The following is a 10,417-nucleotide window of genomic DNA, read 5'->3' as shown; positions in this document are numbered from 1 at the left end:
ATGGCACAATTCCTTTGCTAGCAGGACATTACTGAACCAGTTGAGTTTTTAACAACAACCACTGATAGTTTGATGATCGCCATTACAGAGGATAGCTTTTAATTCCAGATCTTTAATAAATGATGCTTTGAACTAGTGACACCGCCACCTGACTAAAGCATCAGCCTAGACCAGTGATATTACAACTGCACCAATATCTCCACTTTAGGGGATAACCATATAGATGTGGATCCAGGTGTACATACTGCTTGCCTCAGCAAGGATACAGATATCTTTTCCTGATAGACGTAAATGCAACAATGTGACAGCTCAACGTTCCCTTTTCTATTGGGAGCAGTTTTTTTTTAAAATCTGCAAATTTGTTTTTATTTGAATTCAAATTCTCAAATTGCGATGGTGAAATTTAGCTCAAATTCTCTAGATTATTAGTCCAAGCCTTTGGATTTTTAGTGAAATGGCACGAGTCTTTATATAAAAACATGTCACCAAATAAAGTGAGATTTCATAAAGAACAAACCTTCAGCCAGTGGGGAAACCGAGCAAAGGCTACGACAACGGATGAATGGGCACCGCACAACAATCAACAGACAGGAGGGTTCCCTCCCAGTTGGGGAACACTTCAGTGGTCCAGGACATTCGACCTTGGACCTTCGGGTGACCATCCTCCAAGGTGGACTTCAGGACAGGCAGCTTGGATGCTGCCTGAACTGCTGTGCTCTTCCAGCACCACTAATCCAGAAGCAGAGGAAAGTGGCCGAGCAGAGGCTGATGGCTAAGTTCGGTACCCATTGGGAGGGCCTCAACCGGGACCTTGGGTTCATGTCGCATTACAGGTGATCACCATTGCACTACACACACACACACAGATATTCCTACACACACACACTCTCACATACACATGGACACAGGTACACACAGACGCGCACACAGACACCCACACATACCCTTAGAGACGCGCACACACTCCCACACTCACACATGCACCCCCTCACAGACTTAAGGCACTCTGCACTTACTACACACACACTTTCTCACACTCACAACCCCCACCCCAGACAGACACACACACACAGACAGACAAAGACCCACATGCACACATATATTTTGTGGGGTGAATTTGTACTTGCAGAGTTACATTGCACTTTGCTCAAAAACAGCATACATTCATGTAGAACTCTGAGCTCAAAAACTGCATGAATTTATGTAAAACTCTGTTATCTCACTTTTTAGATTAGAATCAATCTATACATCAGGTCATAGATAGAGAACACAGGGGGCTAACACCTTCAACATATTGTCTAGCTATCACCATTGTTAACAGCTAACCCAAGAATGCAACTTTTAAAAAAAGGGTTTTGTGATTTACACATGAAAGAAGTGAAACTATCACTGTATTCTAACAGATGAAAGGCTTAACAGAAAATCAATTTTTCAATGTATAACTTCAGTTACATCACTCTGCAAATTTTTGCTATAAATTCTGTGTTACGATCGAGCCCTCCACAATCACCTGATGAAGGAGCGTCACTCCGAAAGCTAGTGTGCTTCCAATTAAACCTGTTGGACTATAACCTGGTGTTGTATGATTTTTAACTTTGCACACCCCAGTCCAACACCGGCATCTCTAAATTCAGCCAGTGGAATATTGTCAGATTTATGGGAGAAATCCCATTCAGGACATTCCAAAACACTTTACGATCAGTGACATACTTTGGAAGTGAAGTCACCATCTTAATACAGGAAATGTTGCAGCCAATTAAAGGACTTTCACAAATAACAATGTGGTAATTAGCAGATCATTTGTTTACTGAGTTACCAAGTTTGGTTGATAAAGGCACAGAAGTGTGGTGTTGATGTTGGCTGAAGCATATGCTGTAGGATAAGAGGAAAGTCCCTTGCTCTTATTCAAAATTGTGATGTTGAGCCACACAAGGATGTTTGATCCTTGACATAACTGAATCAACTGATCTGTGATGCAATGGCTTTTGAAGTATAATGAACCTTATGTCACAGGGAAGTCTGGGAAATATCAATCAGGGTATGATGGGAAAGAAAACTGAATAGAAACATGCATCAAACATCTTTCCCTTGTTCTTTAAAAGAGCTGAGTAAATTATTCCTTTCCAATTCTCTTTTCCCAAAGTCTTGCAAATTTTGACCTTCCATCATCCTTTTAGACAGTGCACGACAGAGCATAACAACGTACTACACAAAAAAACTCCTAATCTCTTTTTTACTTTTCTGCTAATGAATTTAACTTTGTCCTCTGATTAGTAAATCGTATGTCAGAAATATACGACTATCTCACTATCTGAACACCTCTATTAAATCATCCTGAAACATACCCTGCTCTTAGGTGAACAATCCCACTTTGTCTAGTGACTCTATATAAGTGAAGTCTCTCATCCCTGGTAACATTCGGTTGGTAACACACTTGCCTCTGAGTTATATGGCTCTCCAGCATAAAGATTATGCTTACAGTATGAAGGAAATAGTCTTGCCCTGAAGTGTCAACACTATTTCTCTCCACAGATGCTGTCTGTGCATTTCCAGCATGTTATTGTATCAAGTTCCCAGCATTCACTGTATTTTGCTTTGGCATTAGTACTGAGGAAATATTGGACTACAGGCAGTGCAATCTTCTGGTTCACATGTTAAACCAAGGCTATACCTTCCAACATGGGAGAATGTAAAAAATTCCCATGGTTGTATATCAGAGAAGAATAGGGGGGAACAGTATAGGGTGTCCAGAAAATATATATTTCTCAATCAAATCACTTAGCTGTTTGTGGAAGTTTGCTTCATGCACATTTAATTGCTGGGTTTCTGTTTGCAGCAGTAGATTTAATGTAAATAAATGAAAATGCAAGGCTCTTTTCTCCCCTCAATAAAGGTGGATATCCAGATTTTGGTTCATAATCTCTAGGACTGTTTTCAGGCAGAACTGATAGGAAAGCAACTATGAATCGATTCTGCAGGGTTATCAACTGTGTCACAGAGCTCAAACAAACCAATAAATCTCATGAGACATACGTTGGAAAATGTCCATAGAGGATGAGTGAGTAGCATAGGGGTCAAGGAGGAGATAAAGCTAAAATGCCTGGCATTTTTCTCTCCTGCATTTGCATTTTAAGAATTTCCACAAATGACCAACAATCATGTCAATCATTCAGCATTTATTTTCAGAGTACCAACTCATAAGCACAGAATTACATGTCATATAGGCTAATATTGCATTACTCAACATACACGTACAAGACATGACAATTCAGAATTTGCAGTTTCTGGATCTAAAGCTTTCAAAATGTCAGGTTAGGATGCTTAGCTGTTCTTCAGTGAGTTAACATTGCTAACATATTCACTGGGATCCAATGGTTTGCTGCTCATATTTTCAACATCAACAGGAACACACTTGCATTTGACTTCACGTTGTTCTGCTTCTTGCTTCGTACATAACGCTGTCAAATTAAAATAAATTAAAATGGCTGTTAATGATGCTAACAAATTCAGACAATCTGCCCCACTTGTCTAACAAATCACGTAACTCTGAAGTATGTGCAATTAGTTCTATGGTAAGGATATGCAGCTGCTCAGATGTCAAAGATCTTGGTGCTTTTTTAAAAAATGTAGATGTAAAGTAATAATAATGCCCACAGGCTTTAGTGGGTAAATGTACTATGCAATGTGAAATGGGAATGGTAGCCCCATGGTAATGTTAATAGGCCAACATTTCAGAGGCGTGGATGAAACTTCTGAGACAAGAGTTCAAATGGTGTCACATGAGTTGGTGGAATTTCAATTCAGCTAATGACTAAATCTGGACTGAAATCTCATTTTAGTAATGGTAGCCAATGACATAACTGAAGTTTGTAGTAACATATCAGGAACACTAATGCCCATTAAGCTGGGAAATCAGCCAACCTCATCCAGTTCACTTGATATTTTACTCATTCATAGATGTTAGAGATATATCTCTGGAGTAGATGGGACTTTAACCTAGGCCTTACCAGACCAGAGGCAGGGAGACTACCTCTGCGCCACTGACCCTTTTTACAGTAATTTAGACCCGTAGCAATGTGCTTAATTGAATGCCCCAGCAGTCACTCAGTTACATCACCCACTACAGAAAACTCAAACAAGAATAAAACTGGACAGACCGCCCCACATCAGTTTAGGAATGAAAATAATAAAGGCACAAGCTGCCCAATGAGCTCTGCAAACTCCACTTTAATAATATTTGCACACTTGTTTCATCATTGGGACAGCTGGTTTACAGATCATAAGACTATCAGAAATAGGGAGAAGAGTCAGCCATTCAGCCCCTCGAACCTGCTCCACCATTCAGTAGGATCATGGCTGATGACCTCGTCATATTCACCGAATCACTCCTGACACTTAGTTAATCACAGTTACCTTGACTACATATCCTCACACTCTGCTTCCTTTAAAGACTTTATTCCATTCTCTCGTTTCCCTGTCTCCGTCACATCTGTTCCAATGATGCCAGCTTCTACAAAGGAGTCTCCTTAATGTCCACCTTAATGTCCACCAAGCATTCCCAGCACTATGGTTCACAGGGCCCTCAGCCATGTCTGACCCATCTCCTGCACTTCAGCTTTCACCCCTTCTCTTCCCTCCTTTGACAGCAATAAGGTCTCCTAGTCCTCATCTACCATCCAACCAGTATCCACATCCAAAGGATCACCAGCGACCATTTCTGCCACCTCCAGCAGGATGCCACCATCAGACACATCTTACCTTTCCAGTCTCTTGTCAGCCTTGAGCAGGGCTGTTCCCTTATGAACACCCTGATCCACTCCTCCTTCACTTCCAAGACCTCACACCTTCATGGCATCTTCCCATGCAACTGCAGAAGTTGTAAACCATTTACTTCCACCTTCCTCACAATCCCAGGCCCCAGAAACACCCTCCAGGTGAAGCAGCGAATTATCTACACCACTCAGGCAAGTCAACTGTATTTGCTGCTCACAATGGGATGCTCTCTACATTAGGGAAAGGAAGCACAGACTGGGTGACCGCTTTGCAGGACACCTGCATTCTGTCTGCAAAAATGACCCTGAGCTTCCCACCACCTGCTACGTCAACAAAACCAACCTGTTCCCTGGCCAGCATCTTTGTGTGGGGCTTGCTGCATTGTTCCAGTGATGCTCAGTGTGGTGCTGGAAAAGCACAGCTGGTCAGGCAGCACCCGAGGAGCTAGAGGGTCGACATTTCGGGCATAAGCCCTTCATCAGGCTCATATCCGAAACGTCAACTCTGCTGCTCCTCGGGTGCTGCCTGACCAGCTGTGTTTTTCCAGCACCTCACTCTCCACTTTGATCCTCAGCATCTGCAGTCCTCACTTCCTTGCAGTGGAGCTCAGTGTAAGTTTGAAGAACAGCACCTCATTTTCCACTGGGGACCCTGCAGTCAGGACTCAATATCGAGTTCAATTATTTTAAGACCTGAGCACCTTCTCCCATGTCGACACCCTAAACCCCACCCACCAGACCTTGTCATCACATGGGCTGCTACCACTAACAATGGTAGCTGCTACAAATAGCCTCCATTAGCAGCTACTGACTTCTCCAGGCTGATTAGCTTTTCTTTTGACACCAAATCTATTCTTTTTTGAAATAAAGGCACAATTGGTTGTAATTTGACATTCTCAACACTTCCTTGTGGCTGGGGAATGGGATATAAAAATACAGACCTTTTTCCATAGTTGTACAGAACGTTGCTGAGACTACATCTAGAGAACTATGTGCACTTCTGTTATCCTCATGTGAGAAAGGACATTCTTGTATTACAAGTAGTTCTGAGATGCTTCAATCAACTGATCCCTGGGATGAAGGGGTTATTTTATAAGGAATGGTTGTTCATGTATCCCTTGGAGTTTCAAAGAATGAGAGGTTGATCTCATGGAAACATACAAGATGCTCGGAAAACACAATTGGACGTGCGCTGAGAGGATGGTTCCCAATGTGTGGGAAAGACAAAAACCAGGGGACGCAGTTGAAAAATGTAGGGATTTGTTGCAGAAATGTTTTTCACCGCCTAAATTCAGGTACATTAGCCTTATTGTCCATGTGATCCGAAAGTATTTTAAAAAGCAACTTTAAATTACAAAAAAAATCAAACTTTATTGTGAGCATTTCCATCAGAAAAGAGAACATAAGAAATAGGAGTAAGATTCAGCAATAACTTAAAGGAAGAACCATGATGTGGAGGTGGGGGGGGGGGGGAGGGGGGGAAGGGGGGGTGGGTGTTGGGGGGTGGACAAAGTCAAAAACCATACAATACCAGGTTATAGTCCAACGGGTTTATTTGAAACCACAAGATGTCAGAGCCCCCTTGTTCCTGCCTGAGGAAGGAATGGAGGCTCCAAAACTTTATGGTTTTAAATAAACCTGTTGGACTATAACCCAGTATTGTGTGATTTTTTTTTACTTAAATTAAAAGGTTTATTTACTTTCATTTAGTCTGTGGAACTCTCTTTAGGGAGTGGTGGAGACAGGATCATTGAATATGTTTAAGGCAAAGATAATTATATTCCTTATTATCAAAGCAGTCAAAGGGTATCAGAAGTTATCATGAAGGTGGGGCTGAGGTCACAGTCAGATCAGCCATAATTCTATCGAATGGCAGAGTAGACTTAATGAGCCAAATGACCTTCTCCCGCTCCTAACTCATACGTTCTTAACTGAAAGATGCACTATAGCAATTAGCTAATGCTCCTTCTAACCCTGTGACCTCTGACACAGAGACACTTAAGGGTTGTGGATCCTTAGGAACACAGCACTTGAAAAATCCCAGCAAGCCACACACCATTCATTCTGACTTGGAATTATATCACCACTCCCTCGCTGCTGCTGCATCAAGAACCCTGGAACTCCCTTTCTACATCATAAAGACTGCAGCGGTTCAAGGCAGAAGTGGGTACTACAGATGCTGGAGATGAGAGTCAAGATTAGAGTGATGCTGGAAAAGCACAGCTGGTCAGGCAGCATCTGAGGAGCAGGAAAATCGACATTTCGGGCAAAAGCCCTTCATCTGGAAGGGCTGATGAAGGGTTTTTGCCTGAAATATTGATTTTCCTGCTCCTCAGCTGCTGCCTGACCTGCTGTGCTTTTCCAGCACCACTCTGATCTTGACTGCAGCAGTCCAAAACCTAGCTCACCACTACCTTTTGAAGGGCAATTAAAGACAAAGAACAAATAGTGGCCTCACCTGCAATGGTCACATCCCACAAGTAGGTTGAATTAAAGTGCTGAAGAGGAGCTTACCTTGTTTCCATCCATGTCCTATGTTTGTGCATGGATTTCCTGCACCGCGAATGACACTGCAACTTGCTGGGGATGGAGCAAGACAACCAGGATTCCTTTCCTTGATGGCTCTCCATTGATTGTTGATGGAGAGTGAGTAAGAGGTGAAACCAGGATCAGTCTTCTCTGTGAAGTGCCAGATGACCTAAAAGGCTCCTGCTGTTTACTGTCTAGACGTCCATATCGAGATTGGTCCCTTACAGGGAGGTTTCAAAGGGCGGTCAGAACCTGTGAAATAAAGCCAGATGAGTCAGTCTCCAATGCAGGATGTGAAAATTGGTGGACTTGAGGGAATCAATAACAGGCTGGTTAGACACAGAAAAGGCAACGCTGACAACTTTCAAAGGCAGGAAGCAATTTTCAAAGTAATGCAATTCAAACTAAGTCGAATTGCATTACTTACATTGCAGTTTTACTAAGCTTAAGGGAGGGTGACAATATCAGACACCATGTGTCACCAACACATTACCACAGGCCCAGCAGGGCCAAGTGTAAATGCTAGCACCAATCAACTATAAAAGGTATGGAGGGTGGCTGTGTAGACTGGAGCTCGGGAGGTGATACCACACAATCACAACAGGAATTTAGTGACAGATCCTTTACCCCTTTATCCTGCCATTCTTTTAGTGAGAACGCATTTTCTTCAGAGGCCAAGTTGAAGTGCATGAGCCTAAATTTACTTTTTCATGTGATCTGAAGCAGAGAAAGCAGCTTTAATATAAAAACTGGCTCAGCACAATAAGTCAGAAGCATTACTGTTAGTATTTACATTTGATAATATGACCATAGGTAATAAGACCACAGGAAATAGGAGCAAGAGGAGGCAAACATGCCAATCTATAAGATCATGGATAATGTGACTTCAATTCCATTTTCCTGCCTGCCCACACCATAACCTGAACTTGTAACCAAAAACTCATCAATCAATAATCTGTCTAACTTCAACCTTGAATATGTTCAATGACCTAGCTATCACTGCTGTCTTTGGATGACACTTTGTGATCTTCTGCGTCACGATATTTCTCTTTGCTGTACTAAATTAGAAAATGCTTATTTTTAAGATGTGATTCCTATAGCTAGATTCCCCCGCAAAGAGAAACATCCTCTCAGCATTTATCTATCAACCCCCTTTAGGATTTTATATGTTTCAATAAGATCACTTCTCCAATAAGTATAGAGCAAACTTGCTCAACCTTTCCTCATAAAATAACTCATTCATTGCAGGAATCAGCCAAGTAAAACGTATCTGAACTGCAACCATACCCCTCCTTAAATAGGCTGAGTGAAATTGTACACAGTACTCAATCTTCAGTCACACAAACACTCCATATCGCTATAGCAAAACATACCTACTTTCAGACTCTACCCTCCTTGCAATATAGGCCCACATTCCACTTACCTTTCTAATTATTGACAATACCAACGTGCTATTTTTTTATGATTCATTTTCAAGGGTACCTAGATTCCTCTACACTGCAACATTCTGTAGTCTCGATCTATTTACTTTTCTATTCAGCCTACCAAAGTGAGCAATCTCTTATTTTTTCACATCATACTCCACTTCACTTTCCTCTTCACTTAAAAAAATCCATATCCTTTCATAGACTCTTTGTATCCTCCTCACAACTTGTTTTCCTGACTATCAGCAAATTTGGCTACAGAACAATCAGTCCCTTCATCAGTTATTAACATAGATTGTGAACAGTTTATGTCCCAACACTAGGCACTGCAGCACTCCACTAGTTATAGCATGTCAATCTGAAGATATATCATTTATCCCAAATCCCTGTTGCCAGTTAGTCAGGCCATTCTCCATGCATGCTAATATATCGGCTCTAATAAAATGAGCACTTATGTGTACAGTAGCATTTTGGATTTCCAAATACATTACACCTTGGATCTTATATTCTCAAAGAACAACATTTTTCAAACATAATTCCTTTTCCCAAAACTATCGTTGACTCTGCCTGATTTTTATTCAGCATGGAAACAGATCCTTTGGTCCAACCATTCCATGCCCAACGCAATCCCAAACTAAACTAGTCCCACCTGTCTACTCAGTCCACATCCCTCCAAACATTTCTTATTCATGAACTTACCCAAATGTCCTTTAAACATTATAACGGTTGCCACATCCACCACTTCCTCTGGTAGTTCATTCTAGACACAAACCACTGTCTGCGTAAAATAATTGCCCCTCATGTCTTTCTTTAAATCTTTTTTCTCTCACCTTAAAAATATGCCCCTTAATCTTGAAACTAATCCCTATGGAAAAGATACCTCCCATTCACCTTATCTCTACCCCTTATGATTGTATAAACCTTTATAAACCTCAACCTCCTATGCTCCAGTGAAATGAATCCTAGCACATTCAGCCTCCTCTTATAAGTCAAACCCTATACTGTATCATGATTTTCTAAACATCTTTCTAATATCTCCTTAATAATGCATTACAGTATTTTCTCAAAGATAGTCGTTAGGTTAACTAGCCTGTATTTTCTTGCTTTCTGTCTCTCTCTTTTCTTGAAGAGTGGTGTCTCATTTGTAGTTTTCTAATCTGTAAGATGCTTTCCAGAATCTAGGAAGTTTTGGAATGCTGAAATGCTTTTAGTCCCTTTCATTGTGAATATTGAGCAAGCATTTTATATCTAAGCATCTTGTATTTTCTTCTTTCCCATTATTAATTCCCAGACTTGTCCTTTAAAAGACAAAGTCTCATTTTAGCTGTTTGCTCCCTTTTTCTTTTCAGACTGGAGGCCTAAGGCCAACACAAGGATCCACTTATGCTGGACCCACTGCTTTTTGTCATTTATATCAATGATTTAGACGTGAATATATGAGGTAGGGTTAGTAGGTTTGCAGATGACATCAAAATTGGAGCTGTAGAGGTCAGTGAAGAAGGTTACCTCACAGTACAATGGGGACCTTGATCAGATCAGACAAGGAGTAGCAATTGAGTTTAATTTAGATAAATGCAAGGTGCTGCATTCTGGATAGGCAATTCAGGGCAGGACTTCTACACTTAATGGTAAGGTTCTCCAAACAAAGTGACCTTGGATGGCAGGTTTGCAGCTCCTTGAAAATGGAGTCCC

At 41.3% G+C, this 10,417-nt stretch overlaps 1 long non-coding RNA gene across 22 annotated transcripts in view; it reads right to left on the bottom strand.

The window, feature by feature from the left end:
• Positions 1 to 3,161: 3,161 nt before the first annotated feature.
• Positions 3,162 to 10,417, bottom strand: part of LOC140465071 (uncharacterized) — a 222,100-nt gene continuing 214,844 nt past the window's right edge. For all 22 annotated transcript variants that reach the window (XR_011955081.1, XR_011955079.1, XR_011955083.1 and 19 more), the window contains 2 exons: positions 7,287 to 7,553; positions 3,162 to 3,458 (listed from right to left, as the gene is read on the bottom strand). This is a non-coding gene — a long non-coding RNA (uncharacterized lncRNA). The remainder of the gene's footprint in view (positions 3,459 to 7,286; positions 7,554 to 10,417) is intronic.

The sequence above is a fragment of the Chiloscyllium punctatum genome, chromosome 41 (assembly GCF_047496795.1).
Source record: "Chiloscyllium punctatum isolate Juve2018m chromosome 41, sChiPun1.3, whole genome shotgun sequence".
Classification (NCBI taxonomy): Eukaryota; Metazoa; Chordata; class Chondrichthyes; order Orectolobiformes; family Hemiscylliidae; genus Chiloscyllium; species Chiloscyllium punctatum.
This window is presented reverse-complemented; position numbering and strand designations above follow the sequence as displayed.